Source organism: Henckelia pumila, chromosome 3 (assembly GCF_033568475.1).
Source record: "Henckelia pumila isolate YLH828 chromosome 3, ASM3356847v2, whole genome shotgun sequence".
Taxonomy (NCBI): Eukaryota; Viridiplantae; Streptophyta; class Magnoliopsida; order Lamiales; family Gesneriaceae; genus Henckelia; species Henckelia pumila.
In genome coordinates this window covers 129,997,660-130,015,313 of record NC_133122.1, presented here as the reverse complement: position 1 = coordinate 130,015,313, position 17,654 = coordinate 129,997,660, and positions in this window count along the sequence as shown.

The window sequence follows — 17,654 nt, the reverse complement described above, 5'->3', positions numbered from 1 at the left end:
CCCATACATATATGCACAGAATAAAATAATTAAAATAAATACACGACTAAATAAATGAATAATTAAATACTTAAGAAAAATGCATTCTTTTAAATAACCATCTGAGTCAAAACAATAATTAAAAATATACTGCATAAATAAAATAATTAAAATGTATCATGACAACATGAACGGTGACTCAGAAGCTGTCACGGTCACGGGGCTACTGCAGCGCTGCTCATACATCCTCACCACCAGTAGGAGTAACCTGCTCCTCTACGTACTCACCTGCACCATAACAGTGTAGTGAGCCTAGAGGCCCAACATGCATACTAACAAGGGTTTAAAAATAATTTAAATCAATTTAATACTAATACATACATATACATGAATGAGCATGCTTAAAAATTACATAACATAACTTACATAAATAAACATACATAACATACATAATATCATACATACTAGAGTTGTTGAGCATTTATTTTCTTAACATCGAATGGTCCTATCCGTAAGTGTGACCCATAGTGCGACTGATCAGTCTAAGAAACCATCGTACGAGGCTGGTGGCGAACCACCCATACATAAATGACAGAAAACTGTCCATACATAAATGGCAGAAACTGCCCATACATAAATGGCCACACTACTTCAATTTCCACCTGAAATATTTTATTTGCTCAACCATAGAAATTCAATCATAGCATAAAAATTGATTTCATGAATGCATGTACTTAAATAAATTGTGTGTCCTTCATTTATATTTAATTTATTTTTCTTACTAACATATAAATATTAAAATAACTTAAATGCATAAAAATAATTAAATATATAATCAGGACACATGCAATTTTTCTCATGGATGGTCCTGGACTGCTGGCCTTACACTCAAGCCCATTAACTTAAATCTGGCCCATTAACATACTTAAGCCCAATATCTTAAACTTTAAGCCCAATTAATTAATCTAAGCCCAATTAAATTAATTAAGCCCATTAAAATTACACTAAGCCCAATAACACTTAAACTGGCCCATTGGGCCCAAAAACCCAAAGACTGGCCCATTAACTTTTATGGGCCCAAAAGCCCATAAAATTAATGGACTAACTTAATTAAAATTTTAAAAGTCCAAATAAAATTATTTGGGAGTCCAAATAATTTTATTTCAATTAAATTGACTCAAAAACCCATTATTTCATAAAATATTTTAAAAATAAAAAGACTCGAGCCCGGCCCACCAAACCCAGACCCGGACCCACTTAACCCGACCCACTAACCTACTGACCCGACCCGGACCCAAGAACCCGACCCGGACCAAGCCTAACCCTAGAACCCGACCCCCTCCTCCTTACTCCTCTCTCGGCCGCCGAGGGCTTGAGCAGCAGGCCTTCATCGCCTGCTGCCGCCCTGCTCCGGCCACGACCGGCCGGAGCGCCGCCGGCAGGACCTCCCCAGGGTCCTGCCGGTTCGAAACCTACCATGGTTCCAACCCCATGCTCACCCCACGTCGAACCCGAAGCTTCCAAACCCCAAAACCCTAATCTGTCGGGGCCGTGCACTTGAGTGAACCTAGCGACCACCTGGGCTCGTTTGGCTCGAACCACTCGAGCCACCCGAGCCCAGACCACGTACCCACACCCCAGGAGACCTAGCCATCAGCCGAACCATGCATAGAGAGAAAGAAACCGTGAGCATGCTATGAATTCGAAGTACAAGGCACAAACAACAACATTCAATCGATTTTTCTGAAAAATAATTAAAGGATTTAGATGCCTACCATAACTTACATAATATATATACTGATATGGCGTTAAAATGAGAAAAAGATCATGCCTTTCACCGTAGATATGGATTTAACACGTGTAGGAAGGACTTCGGGACGACGGACGACTTTGGCTTGCTTGGAACCTTGAAACCGATCTTCTATGGAGTTTTAGGGCTGAATATCGATGAAGAAGATGACTATTCTGTGAGGGTGGAGGCGGCTAAGGGGTGAAGTGATCGGCTAAATGGGGTTTGGGTAGATTAGGTTTAATTTTAGTGTTAATTAAATATAGGTTAAATAATTAAGGAATTAAAAGTTTTAAATATTAAATGTACAACTTAAACTCCTAATTAAACTTTAAAAATCTGATAATAAAAAAATGAAATCTCGAAATTAGTAAAAATAGGAATTTTAAAGGTATTAAAAAGTCCATATTTTGGCTAATTTTGGATAAAAATGACCCCTAAAATTAAATAAAATTAAATACTTAAAATTTTGAGATAATAAAACTCAAAATAATATTTTAAGGCTCTAAAAAGGCTCATAAAATAATTTGGGTGGAAAGTCGTCATCTCGTCCGTCCACGATCCCGTCTACGCGATCAAATAATAAAAATACTAAAAATCATAAAAATTACTAATTATGGGTTAAATGCTTAAAAAATGAATTAAATCATGCATAAATAATTCACATAATTATTTAACCCATAAATCATAAAATTTAAATAATTAATTATCCTAATTATGCAGGCGGATTTATGTAATTAAAAATACCGGGTGTTACACCTTTGCTGTCGATTGCCTCAAAACTAGGCCACAGCTCTGCTACGACGCCTGGATCGCTATGCCACTTCCGGATTCCCAATGGGATGCCTAGAATTCCCTAGATCTTAGTTAGAAGGCTAAGGAATCGAGAGAGAATAGATGAAAGGTGTGCTCAAATGTGAGCCTCGGCTCCCCTATTTATAGACCACGAACGGAACGTCCGTTCCTCAAAATTGCGTCCTTTCTGCCTGACAAACGTTGCGTCCGTTCACCATCATTGCTTCTGATGGTGCCAATTTCACATCAAGTATGTAAGCAGTGATGTATTTCTGATGGCACGAATGTTGCATCCGTTCCTAGAACGTTGCTTTCGTTCTGCCTGACCCTCCGGACCATTTCTGATCATTTTGGGTCTAATCCCGGGCTCCGTTAATCCATTAGAAGTCTCCTTAATTATGTTTATTGGATTAAATAACAGTTAATCACTAAAACTTGGTTCGGGCTACTACATTATCTCCCATTTTAGATATTTCATCCTCGAAATCAGATCTTAAGTACTGAATATTAAACAAGATGCAGAAACATTCTCTTATTCAAATTGCAAAATTTACAGAGTTTACAACTGAATATAATTCAAAAATGAAATCAAAATAACTCAGGATGTTCTGTACGCATCCTGCTTTCGAGCTCCCAAGTGGCTTCTTTAGTGCCTCGGCGCTGCCACTGAACTAATACCAGGGGAATGACTTTATTCCGTAATACCTTATCCTTATGATCCAGGATACTAATAGGTCTCTCAACATAGGTCAAATCCTTATCCACCTGAACCTTAGACTGATGTAGGATATGAGATGGATCTTCCACATACCGTCGCAACAGAGATACGTGAAACACGTTGTGAATACTGGACAGATACGGTGGCAAAGCCAGACGTTAAGCCAAATTGCCAATGCTCTCCAAGATCTCAAAAGGACCGATAAAACTAAGAGACAACTTGCCCTTAAGGCCAAATCTGAGAATCCTACGGAAAAGGTGACACTCTCAGAAACACTTTCTCCCCAACATCAAACTGTAGAGGTCTATGCTTAGTTTTAGCATAGCTGCCTGACGATCCTGTGTAGACTTAATCCGTTTCTTGATCTGATCAACAACATCTACTTCCTGCTGGATAAACTTCGGTCCCTCAGCCTGCCTCTCCCCCACTTCTTCCCAGAAGAGTGGAGTAAGAAAACGTCGCCCGTACAACTCCTCAAAAGGTGCCATCCCAATGCTAGTATGATAGCTGTTATTGTACGCAAACTCAATCAATGGCAAATGATCCTGCCAGGCTGTACCAAAGTTCATAGTACAAGCTCGAAGCATATCCTCCAAGGTACGAATAGTGCGTTCTGACTGACCATATGTTTCCGAATGATAGGCAGTACTCAAGCTGAGAGTAGTGCCCATCGCACGCTGAACACTCCCCTAGAACCTAGAAGTGAACATGGGGTCTCGATCGCTGACAATGCTCACAGGCACTCCATGAAGTCGAACGATCTACTGAATATACAAACGGGTCATACGATCCACGATGTACTCTCGGCTATAGGAAATGAACTGCGTTGACTTGGTGAGTCGGTCCACCACAACCCAGATAGCATCACAATTCCTCGAGGACATCGGCAAATGGGTCACAAAATCCATCGTGATAAACTCTCATTTCCACTCCGGAATAGGCAGACTGTGAAGTAAACCTCCAGGTCGTCGGTGCTCTGCCTTGACCTGCTGACACACCAAACATCTCGAAACCTACTGATACACGCTGCGTTTCATCCCTTTCCACCAAAACCGAGTACGTAGATCCTTGTACATCTTGTTGCTCCCCGGATGAATACTCAACATGGTGCGATGTGCCTGAGACAAGATCTCCTCTCGCAACTCTTCATCCTGCGGAATCACAAGTCTACTAGACAAACACAGAAAACCATCTGACTGATAGTGAAATCCAAATGTACTACCCTCGTTGGCTAGACGAGCCAAATGTTGGTCTTTAAATCCGACATCTGAGCATCTCAAATTCGCGAATACAAAGCTTGCTCGGATAATATCGCAAACATCTGGATACTCTGCATACCTTTCTTGTGCTTGAAGTTATACCCTGAAGAACAACAATCACCGATCGCACTAGACATAGAACAAGTCTGAAGTGCGGACAGTCGCACCTTGCGGCTCAAGGCATCAGCAGTGAGATTAGCAGCTCCCGGATGGTACTTAATCTCGCAATCATAGTCCTTAAGCAAGTCCATCCAATGTCTATGCCTCATGTTCAACTCCGCCTGAGTGAACAAATCGGTAAAGATCTCAAATTTCTCGCCATACAGATAATGACGCCAAATCTTCAAAGTGAACACAATAGCTGCCAACTCCAAATCGTGACTAGATAGTTGTCCTCGTGCAAATTCAACTGTCTAGAAGCATATGCTATCACATGCCCATTCTGAGTCAGGACACAACCTAAACCCTGAAGAGAGGCATCCGTGTACACCACATACTCTCCAGATCCTGACGGTAATGCCAACACCGGTGCAGAAGTCAACCGCCGTCGAAGCTCACAGAAATTCTCCTCACACTCGGAGGACCACTCGAAATCCACACCCTTGCAGGTAATCTGCGTCAATAGTCGAGCTAGCTGAGAGATGTTTAGAATGAAACGACGATAATAACCTGCTAGACCCAGAAAACTACGGATCTTAGCGACCGTCGTTGGACGCGACCAATTAAGCACAGCTTCAATCTTGCTCGTATCAACAGAAATCCCATCCCTGGATATGATATGGCCAAGAAAAACCACTCGATCCATCTAGAACTCACACTTGCTCAGTTTGGTGTACAACTGCTCATCCCAAAGAGTCCGCAGTACCACTCGCAAGTGAGAAGAATGCTCTTTCGCATTACGTTAATACACCAAGATGTCATCAATGAAAACCACGACAAACTTGTCTAAATACTCCCTGAAGACACGGTTCATCAGATCCATAAATATATTCGGCGCATTAGTAAATCCAAATGGCATCACTAGAAACTCATAATGCCCATAGCGAGTACGGAATGCAGTCTTGGCTATATCCTGATCTCGGACTCTCAACAGATGATACCCAGATCTCAAGTCAATCTTGGAGTCAACCAAAGTGCCCTGCAGCTGATCAAAAAAGTCATCAATACGAGGCAAAGGATACTTTTTCTTCACAGTAACTCGGTTCAGCTGCCGATAGTCAATGCACAACCACATAGACCCATCCTTCTTCTTCACAAAAAGAACATGAGCTCCCCAAGGAGATACACTAGGACGAATGTACCCCTTGTCCAACAGATCCTGTAACTGATTCTTCAACTCGCGCATCTCTGATGGAGCCAGACGATACGGTGATCGAGAAATAGGAGAAGTACCAGACATCAACTTTATGCCAAACTCAACTTCCCTAGCAGGAGGAAAACCCAGAATCTCATCTGGAAATACATCTGGGAATTCATCCACAACAGGAATGCTCTCTATCCCAACGTTCTCAGCGGACAAATCAACTGCATAGATAAGGTAGCCTTCCCCGCCAGACTCTAGAGCTCGACATGCTCTCAAAGCTGATACTAAAGGCATCAGGGGTCGCGCTCCCTCACCATAGAAAAACCAGCTCTCACTTCCATCCGGATGAAAGCGTACTAATCTCTGATAGCAGTCTACTGAAGCTTGATAGGTAGTCAGCATGTATATCCCCAGAATACAATCGAAGTCATCCATCGCAAGAACCATGAGATTCGCTAACAGAATATTCCCTTCAAACTCTAAAGGGCAACCCATCACTAGACGCTTAGCCAAAGCATATTGACCCATCGGAGTAGAAACAGAAACTACTACGTCTAGTGCAATGCATGGTAACTTATGCCTCTTAACAAAACGTGCAGAAATGAAGGAATGAGATGCACCAATGTCAATAAGTACGATAGCAGGTATACCATAAAGTAAAAATGTACCTGCGATGACCTTCTCATTCTCCTCCACAGCCTGATCATGCCTCAGTACGAACACCTGGCCAGAAGCCCGCGATCTCAAATGAGAACTCCCAGCAGGCTGTCCCTGCTTCCTCTGCTGAACGGTAGCCTGAGAACCAGACCCTGAACCAGAACCGCCTCCCCCAGACTGTGGACAATCCCTCCGGAGATGACCAACCTCTCCACATCGAAAACAAGCTCCAGAAGCTTTGCGGCATCGGTCGGCCGGATGGTTCTTCCCACAGTGGTCACACTTGTCCTTCTTCCCAACACGAACAACGCCAGCAAAACCAGAGGAAGAAGAAGTAGATCCGGACTTCTTGAAATATTGGGCACGGGGACCCAAAGAACTCGTAGGCCTAGACTGAGAAAAAGACCTATTCCGCCGAATGCTATCCTTCGCCTGGTGACAAGGGCTCACCAAACCCTCGTAGGTCATGTCATCACCAACCGCCACACGGTCATGAATCTCAGGGTTAAGGCCCTGAAGGAACAGATTATACTTCATCTCAGAGCTGTCGGCAATCTCAGGGCAATAAGACAACAGATCAAAGAACTTCTGCTGATACTTATCAATAGACATGGCTCCCTGTCGCAAACTCAGTAGCTCTCCCGCCTTTGACTGTCGGAGTGCAGGAGGAAAATACATCTTCTGAAAAGCTGTGCGAAACTCGGCCCAGGTGGCCACTCCTCTCGCCGTAACAAAGGGTGCAGAAGTAAACATCCACCACCTACGGGCTCGCCCATCCAGAAGGTAACCTAGTGTATCCATCTTCTGCTCCTCAGTGCAGTGGAAAGTCTGGAAAGTCATCTCCATGCGGTATAACCAGTTTTTCGCATCCTCTGGAGACTCGCCTCCAACAAAGGGCATAGGACCCATCCGCAAGAAGCGACGCACACTGAAACGATCCTCATCACGTCGACAATGATGATGCTTCCGACGAAGCTCACGGTCATCGTCTCCCAGCATCCACCTCCACTACCATAGCTACTCTGATCATCATAGTTTGCCATCAACAAAAGTACCTCACGGTTATCTTATGCAGAATCTAAATTCCCAAGAATACTATGCATGCTCTGATACCATAAATGTAGTGACCCTTACCTGGAACACCTACTAAGTAGAACTTAGGCATGCAATTAACTTAATTAAACAGAAATCAGAATTAAAATGCGGAAACTATAAAAAATTATACAATCCCAAGAAAAAGAATTTGTAAATATCCGAATAGTTATACAACCAAATCGAAAGCTGTATCAACCCAATACAATAGAATAAAATCCTAGACGAAGATCCAGCTGGCCAACCACTGCCTAGACTCTCTTGGATCCACCTGCCTCGTCCAATCGCAAACCTGCCCCATGGAATAGGGTGTCCAGAAACACAGAGTACGAGACGTGAGCATAAAACGCTCAGCACGAGAGTATGAGCATACATGCATGCAAGTGAACTCCCTAAAGACTCGAGGTCAAAGATCAGATAACAAAGATAGACCGGGTCCTGGTATGTAGCACGCTGTGCAGTCGCTTCAGGAGGTGGCTCACATACCGAAAATACCAGTGGATACGCGGGACCCAAATCGATGGAAGTCCATCCACTAACAGGATAGGGTAAACCCTACTAACAGACATCTCAATAGAGATAGCTCAAGATGTAAACGTATGCAGCATAAAATCATGGCATATAAATCATGCAGTCTCATAATACATGCATACTCAGTCAGGATATCTCGAACAGTACTTTCGTACCTCAAACACTAGGAAAGTGCTATGAGCTCTAGGTCCATGCCTATAATCCGCACTACACTGCCAAATGATACTAATATCATTATAGTGCTCTAAAAGTCTTAACTAAGCTATTGCATACTCCTAATTATTTTTAGGAAGCAAAAGCTATAACTTCGTCCGTCGTTAGCCCTTTACTGTCGATTGCCTCAAAATTAGGCCACAACTCCGCTACGATGCTTGGATCGCAATGCCACTTCCGGATTCCCAATGGGACACATAGAATTCCTTAGATCTTAGTTAGAAGGCTAAGGAATCGAGAGAGAATAGATGAAAGGTGTGCTCAAATGTGAGCCTCGGCACCCCTATTTATAGACCACGAACGGAACGTCCGTTCCTCAACGTTGCGTTTGTTCTGCCTAATGAACGTTGCGTCCGTTCACCACAATGTCACATCAAGTACGTAAGCAGTGACGCATTTCTGATGGCACGAACGTTGCATCCATTCCTAGAACGTTGCTTCCGTTCTGCCTGACCCTCCGGACCATTTCTGATCATTCTAGGTCTAATCTCGGGCTCCGTTAATCCATTAGAAGTCTCCTTAATCATGTTTATTGGATTAAATAACAGTTAATCACTAAAATTGGGTTCGGGCTACTACATTCTCCCCCACTTAAGATATTTCATCCTCGAAATCAGATCTTAAGTACTGAATGTTAAACAAGATGCAGAAACATTCTCTTATTCAAATTGCAAAATTTACAGAGTTTACAACTGAATACAATTCAAAAATGAAATCAAAATAACTCAGGATGTTCTGTACGCATCCTGCTTTCGAGCTCCCAAGTGGCTTCTTCAGTGCCTTGGCGCTGCCACTGAACTAATACCAGGGGAATGACTTTATTCCGCAAGACCTTATCCTTATGATCCAGGATACGAATAGGTCTCTCAACATAGGTCAAATCCTTATCCACCTGAACCTCAGACCGCTGTAGGATATGAGATGGATCTGCCACATACCATCGCAACAGAGATACGTGAAACACGTTGTGAATACTGGACAGATACGGTGGCAAAGCCAGATGATAATCCAAATTGCCAATGCTATCCAAGATCTCAAAAGGACCGATAAACCTGGGAGACAACTTGCCCTTAAGTCCAAATCTGAGAATCCTGCGGAAAGGTAACACTCTCAGAAACACTTTCTCCCCAACATCAAACTGTAGAGGTCTACGCTTAGTGTTAGCATAGCTGGCCTGACAATCCTATGTAGACTTAATCCGTTTCTTGATCTGATCAACAACATCTACTGCCTGCTGGATAAACTCCGGTCCCTCAGCCTGCCTCTCCCCCACTTCTTCCCAGAAGAGTGGAGTACGAAAATGTCGCCCGTACAACGCCTCAAAAGGTGCCATCCCAATGCTAGTATGATAGCTGTTGTTGTACGCAAACTCAATCAATGGCAAATGATCCTGCCAGGCTGTACCAAAGTCCATAGTACAAGCTCGAAGCATATCCTCCAAGGTACGGATAGTGCGTTCTGACTGACCATCTGTTTCCGGATGATAGGCAGTACTCAAGCTGAGAGTAGTGCCCATCGCACGCTGAACACTCCCCCAGAACCTAGAAGTGAACCTGGGGTCTCGATCGCTGACAATGCTCACAGGCACTCCATGAAGTCGAACGATCTCCTGAACATACAAACGGGTCATACGATCCACGATGTACTCTCGGCTATAGAAAATGAAATGCGTTGACTTGGTGAGTCGGTCTACCACAACCCAGATAACATCACAATTCCTCGAGGACATCGGCAAATGGGTCACAAAATCCATCGTTATAAACTCTCATTTCCACTCCGGAATAGGCAGACTGTGAAGCAAACCTCCAGGTCGTCGGTGCTCTGCCTTGACCTGTTGACACACCAAACATCTCGAAACATACTGATACACGCTGCGTTTATGCCTCATGTTCAACTCCACCTGAGTGAACAAATCGGTAAAGATCTCAAATTTCTCGCCATACAGATAATGACGCCAGATCTTCAAAGTGAACACAATAGCTGCCAACTCCAAATCGTGAACTGGATAGTTGTCCTCGTGCAACTTCAAATGTCTAGAAGCGTATGCTATCACATGCTCATTCTGAGTCAGGACACAACCTAACCCCTGAAGAGAGACATCCGTGTACACCACATACCCTCCAGATCCTGACGATAATGCCAACACCAGCGCAGAAGTCAACTTCCGTCGAAACTCACAGAAATTCTCCTCACACTCGGAGGACCTCTCAAAATCCACACCCTTGCGGGTAAGCTGTGTCAATGGTCGAGCTAGCTGAGAGAAGTTTAGAATGAAATGACGATAATAACCTGCTAGACCCAGAAAACTACGGATCTCAGCGACCGTCATTGGACGCGACCAATTAAGCACAGCTTTAATCTTGCTCGGATCAACAGAAATCTCATCCCTGGATATGATATGGCCAAGAAAAACCATTCGATCCATTCAGAACTCAAACTTGCTCAGTTTGGCGTACAACTGCTCATCCCAAAGAGTCTGCAGTACCACTCGCAAGTGAGAAAAATGCTCTTCCGCATTACGCAAATACACCAAGATGTCGTCAATGAAAACCACGACAAAATTGTCTAAATACTCCCTGAAGACACGGTTCATCAGATCCATAAATATAGTCGGCGCATTAGTCAATCCAAATGGCATCATTAGAAACTCGTAATGCCCATAACGAGTACGGAATGCAGTCTTGGCTATATCCTAATCTCGGACTCTCAACTGATGATACCCAGATCTCAAGTCAATCTTAGAGTAAGCCGAAGTGCCCTGCAGCTGATCAAACAAGTCATCAATACGAGGCAAAGGATACTTGTTCTTCACAGTAACTCGGTTCAACTGCCGATAGTCAATGCATAACCACATAGACCCATCCTTCTTCTTCACAAAAAGAACAGGAGCTCCCCAAGGAGATACACTAGGACGAATGTACCCCTTGTCCAATAGATCCTGTAACTGATTCTTCAACTCGCGTATCTCTGACGGAGCCAGACGATACGGTGCTCGAGAAATAGGAGAAGTACCAGGCATCAACTCTATGCCAAACTCAACTTCCCTAGCAGGAGGAAACACCGGAATCTCATCTGGAAATACATCTGGGAATTCATCCACAACAGGAATGCTCTCTATCCCAACGCTCTCACCGTACAAATCAACTGCATAGATAAGATAGCCTTCCCCGCCAGACTCTAGAGCTCGACAGGCTCTCAAAGCTGATACTAAAGGCATCATGGGTCGCGCTTCCTCACCATAAAAAAATCATCTCTCACTCCCATCCGGATGAAAGCGTACTAATCTCTGATAGCAGTCCACTGAAGCTCGATAGGTAGTCAGCATGTCTATCCCCAGAATACAATCAAAGTCATCCATCGCAAGAACCATGAGATTCGCTAACAGAATATTCCCTTCGAACTCTCAAGGGCAACCCATCACTAGACGCTTAGCCAAAGCAGTTGACCCGTCGGAGTAGAAACAAAAACTACTACGTCTAGTGCAATGCATGGTAACTTATGCCTCTTAACAAAATGAGCAGAAATGAAGGAATGAGATGCACCAGTGTCAATAAGTACAATAGCAGGTATACCATAAAGTAGAAATGTACCTGCGATGACCTTATCATTCTCCTCCACAGCCTGATCATGCCTCAAGGCAAACACTTGGCCAGAAGCCCGCGGTCTCAAATGAGAACTCCCAGCAGGCTGTCCCTGCGTCCTCTGCTGAACGGTAGCCTGAGAACCAGACCCTGAACCAGAACCGCCTCCCCCAGACTGTGGACAATCCCTCCGGAGATGACCAACCTCTCCACATCGAAAACAAGCTCCAGAAGCTTTGCGACATCGGTCGGTCGGATGGTTCTTCTCACAGTGGTCACACTTGTCCTTCTTCCCAAAATGGACAACACCAGCAGAACCAGAGGAATAAGAAGTAGATCCGGACTTCTTGAAAGATTGGGCACGGGGACCCAAAGAACTCGCAGGCCTAGACTGAGAGAAATACCTATTCCGCCGAATTCTATCCTCTGCCTATTGACAACGGCTCACCAAACCCTCGTAGGTCAGGTTATCACCAACCGCCACACGGTCATGAATCTCAGGGTTAAGGCCCTGAAGGAACAGATTATACTTAAGCTCAGAGCTGTCGGCAATCTCAGGGCAATAAGACAACAGATCAAAGAACTTCTGCTGATACTCGTCAATAGACATGGCTCCCTAACGTAGACTCAGTAGCTCTCCTGCCTTCGACTGTCGGAGTGCAGGAGGAAAATACAGCTTCTGAAAAGTTGTGCGGAACTCGGCCCAGGTGGCCACTCCTCTCGCCGTAACAAAGGTGCAGAAGTAAACCTCCACCACCTACGGGCTCGCCCATCCAGAAGGTAACCCAGTGTCTCCATCTTTTGCTCCTAAGTGCAGTGGAAAGTCTGGAAAGTCGTCTCCATGCGGTCTAACCAGTTTTTCGCATCCTCTGGAGACTCGCCTCCAACCAAGTGCTTAGGACCCATCTGCAAGAAGCGGCGCACACTGAAATGATCCTCATCACGTCGATGATGATGACGCTCCCGACGACTCTCACGGTCATCGTCTTCCCAGCGTCCACCTCCACTAAAATAGCTACTCTGATCATCGTAGTTCGCCATCTACAAAAGTACCTCATGGTTATCTTATGCAGAATCTAAATTCCCAAGAATAATATGCATGCTCTGATACCATAAATGTAGTGACCCTTACCTGGAACACCTACTAAGCAGAACTTAGGCATGCAATTAACTTAATTAAACAGAAATCAGAATTAAACTGCGGAAACTATAAACAATTATACAATCCCAAGAAAAGGAATCTGTAAATATCCGAATAGTTATACAACCAAATCGAAAGCTGTATCAACCCAATACAACAGAATAAAAGCCTATACGAAGCTCCAGCTGGCCAACCACTGCCTAGACTCTCTTGGATCCACCTGCCTCGTCCAATCGCAAACTTTCCCCATGGAATAGGGTGTCCAGAAACACAGAGTATGAGACGTGAGCATAAAATGCTCAACACGAGAGTATGAGCATACATGCATGCAAGTGAACTCCCTACAGACTCGAGGTCAAAGATCAGATAACAAAGACAGACCGGGCCCTGGTATGTAGCACGATGTGTCGTCGCTTCAGAAGGTGGCTCACATACCGAAAATACCAATGGATACACGAGATCCAAATCGATGGAAGTCCATCCACTAACAGGATAGGGTAAACCCTACTAATAGACATCTCAATAGAGATAGCTCAATATGTAAATGTATGCAACATAAAATCATGGCATATAAATCATGCAGTCACATAATACATGCATACTCAGTCACGATATCTCGAACAGTACTTTCATACCTCAAACACTAGGAAAGTGCTATCAGCTCTAGGTCCACGCCTATAATCCGCACTACACTGCCAAATGATAATAATATCATTATAGTGCACTAAAAGCTGTTAGAACCTAATGGGGGGGGGGGGGGATTTAGGTTCTATTGGCAACTTTAGCAATTTAAAGTGATTATGCAAGTACGCAAGCGGAAGACTTAAGCAATCAAATAAATAAGTGCGGTAAATAAATACGTAATGTAAATAAAGCAGTAAAAGGGATAAGAGATGTTTATGGAAGTTCGACGATAAATCGTCTACGTCTCCCCTTCTTGGTTAAGTCGATTAACCAAGGATCCACTAGCACTTCGAACGTCTTGGCCTTGATGGCTCCAAGGATAGCCTTACAACTTGACACGATCACCGCGCCGATACAACTCAACACTCTTGGCCTTAAGGGCTCCAAGGATAGCCTCAACACAACACTTGGCTTCACACTCAAGTGCTTACAACGATAGCACAACACACTTGGCTTCACACTCAAGTGTTTACAACAATAGCACAACCAACTCACAAACTATTTTTACAAACACTCTCAAATATATCACACAAACACTTTGATAGTGAGAAATTGCTTGCAAAGGAGAGAAGAGATGAGTTGGGATGTCTCTAAATGGTCTTGGCAAGCCTCTATTTATAGTTGGCAAAGATTTGAATTTGAATTTGTGTGCTTGGAGCGTTTATTGGGAAGCCAAGGAGTAGAGACAAAGTGTAGGCGCCGCTGCCTTCTTTTTCCAGCACTGAGCAGCTTTTGTGGAAAAATCATATCTTCCAATCTAACCGTTGGATTGATCTGAAATTTAAACTGAAGCTTTAAAACATCTGGATCTTCAATCTGCACGGTGGAGATGTGATTCTAACGAGTCAAACATTTCCAGTAAATCTCGGAAGTCGCAAAATCACGTTCTCGCTTTTGTTCTGAGCATTACTTTTCAAAAATTCGAATCTCACAATCCATCCGTTGGATTGGCCTGAAATTAACACACAATCTTTGTAACATCCTGATATTGATCGTGATTGGTGGAGATTGGATTTGGATGCCTCCATCGATTCCAGTAGTCTTCTGAATCCGATACTTCAGCAGTTAGCTCCTTGCAGAAATAGCTACTGTTCAACATATTTGCAAAAATCATAACTCCATATCCAGCCGTTGGATTGATTTGAAATTTGGATACAAACTTTAAAACATCATAGAAATCCATGTGATCGGTGGAGATCGGATTTTAATAACCGAAGCATTCCCAGTTATTTTCTGAAGTTGAGTCTTCATAGTTCATTCCTTGCAGAAGTAAGTACTGTGCAGCTTTGATAAAAAAACTCATATCTTCATATCCAGCCGTTGGATTGCTATGAAATTTGGAGAGAAGCTTGAGAACATCCTGATCTTGATTTTCATTGTTGGAGATCTGATTTGGATGACCGGAAAGTGCCCGGTGAATTTTGCAAGTTTCTGCTTTATAATATTGGCTTGTCCTTGTCCATTTCTTTTACAACTTCAAAGTAACTTCCAAGAATTTGATTGTTAATATGATCTAATCTGCAAAGTCTCACTTTAAATGGTTAGTAACAATTAACCGAGTTTTGTAATCATCAAAACATAATAATATGAGATTTGTTAATGCATTAAAAACATTAATCTCATAACACGAGATTTGTATGCGTTTAAGGCGTAACAATCTCCCCCTTTTTGATGATCACAAAACTTGGTTAAATAGGAGAAATAAATGTACAATATTAAATAAATAATTTAAATTTGCACAATATAATTGCATGAATAAAACTCCTCCTAAATTAAACAATTAGTTAAGAAGAGTTTGTTTATCAAATAACCAATTTTTTTATTCTCTATGCATTTAAGCAAACTAACTCTCCCCCTTAGTTAAAGTATTTAACCAAACTAATTCTCCCTCTTTTTGTGATAATCAAAAAGACTGGAAAAATAAATACAAAACATGATAATTAAATATGATTTCTAAAAAGCAACACATAAATTTCACATAAAATGTGAGCTTTATAACTTTGAATAAATACAATTAATTTGTATTATCCAAAATTAAGTTGCTCAAATTTTATATTAAGCTCCCCCTTAATATGACATTAAATTTATTTATGTCCACAAGTGATTACAACTCAATCATGCCAAGTTCACCACGCAAACGAATAAAAGTATTTTCATCTAGTGGTTTTGTAAAAATATCGGCAATTTGATTTTTAGTGTCAACATATTGAAGTTCAACTTCATTTCGTTCGATGTGGTCACGAATAAAATGATGACGAATGTCAATATGTTTGGTGCGCGAATGTTGAATCGGATTCTTTGTAAGACATATGGCGCTAGTGTTGTCACAGAAAATAGGGATTTTTGAAAAAGAGACGCCATAGTCGAGCAATTGATGCTTCATCCAAAGAATTTGCGCACAACAACTACCGGCAGCCATATATTCGGCTTCGGTCGTTGATAACGCAACACAGTTTTGCTTTTTGGAAAACCAAGAAACCAAACAGTTTCCTAAAAAGAAACAGGTTCCACTAGTGCTTTTCCGGTCCACCTTATATCCACCAAAGTCGGCATCGCAATAAGATTTTAAATCAAAGAAAGAATTTTTCGAATACCACAAGCCGAGATTTGGAGTATTTGAAAGATATTTGAAAATGCGTTTTAAGGCGAACAAATGTGATTCCTTTGGACATGATTGAAATCGTGCACACAAGCAAACACTAAACATAATGTCCGGTCTACTAGCAGTAGCATATAATAAGGAGCCAATCATACTACGAAAGGAAGATTGATCTACAGTTTTACCATTTTCATCCTTGTCGAGTCTGATTGCTGTGCTCATCGGTGTGGATGATGATTTTGTGTTCTCCATTCCAAACTTCTTTAGAATCTCCTTGATGTATTTGCTTTGGTTCACAAAGAACCCATTCTTGCACTGTTTGATTTGTAATCCGAGGAAATAGTTAAGTTCCCCCATCATACTCATCTCGAAGTGTTCCTGCATCAACTTAGAGAATTCTTGACAAAGAGTTTCATTAGTAGAACCAAAAATTATGTCATCAACATAAATTTGCACAATTAATAAATCATCTTTGTCATGTTTGGTAAACAAAGTAATATCAACAATTCCTCTAGTAAAGCCATTGGTAATAAGGAAAGAAGAGAGTTTTTCATACCAAGCTCGAGGAGCTTGTTTCAATCCATACAAAGCTTTGTTGAGTCTATATACGTGATCAGATAACAAATTATCAACAAAGCCATCAGGTTGTTCAATATAGACCTCTTCTTTCAAATCACCATTCAAGAAAGCACTTTTAACATCCATCTGAAATAATTTAAAATTTCTAGAGCATGCAAAAGCAAGTAACATACGAATGGATTCAAGACGGGCAACAGGAGCATAAGTCTCATCATAATCAATGCCTTCTTCTTGACTATATCCTTTAGCTACGAGCCTAGCCTTGTTTCTAGTGATGGTGCCATGCTCATCAAGTTTATTTCTAAACACCCATTTAGTACCTATCACAGGTCTATCATGCGGCCTAGAAACAAGATCTCAAACATTATTGCGTTTAAATTCATTTAACTCATCTTGCATAGCAATAATCCAGGAATCATCAAGTAAAGCATCATCAACACATTTTGGCTCAACATGAGAAACAAAAGCAAGATGATTACAAATATTATTGAGAGAAGAGCGAGTAGATACTCCCTTTGATGGACTTCCAATTATCAGATCTTTAGGATGATCTTTGTGATGTGTCCATTTCTTAGGAAGTGGTGTTTCCTCAACTGTAGCATCTATATCATTTAAGCTTGAGGAAACCATCTCTTCTTCAAGTATTTCTATATCATCATTGTTAGTGCGAGAAATATTTAACAAAGATTCATCAAATATAACATGCATTGATTCTTCAACAAGTAAGGTGCGCT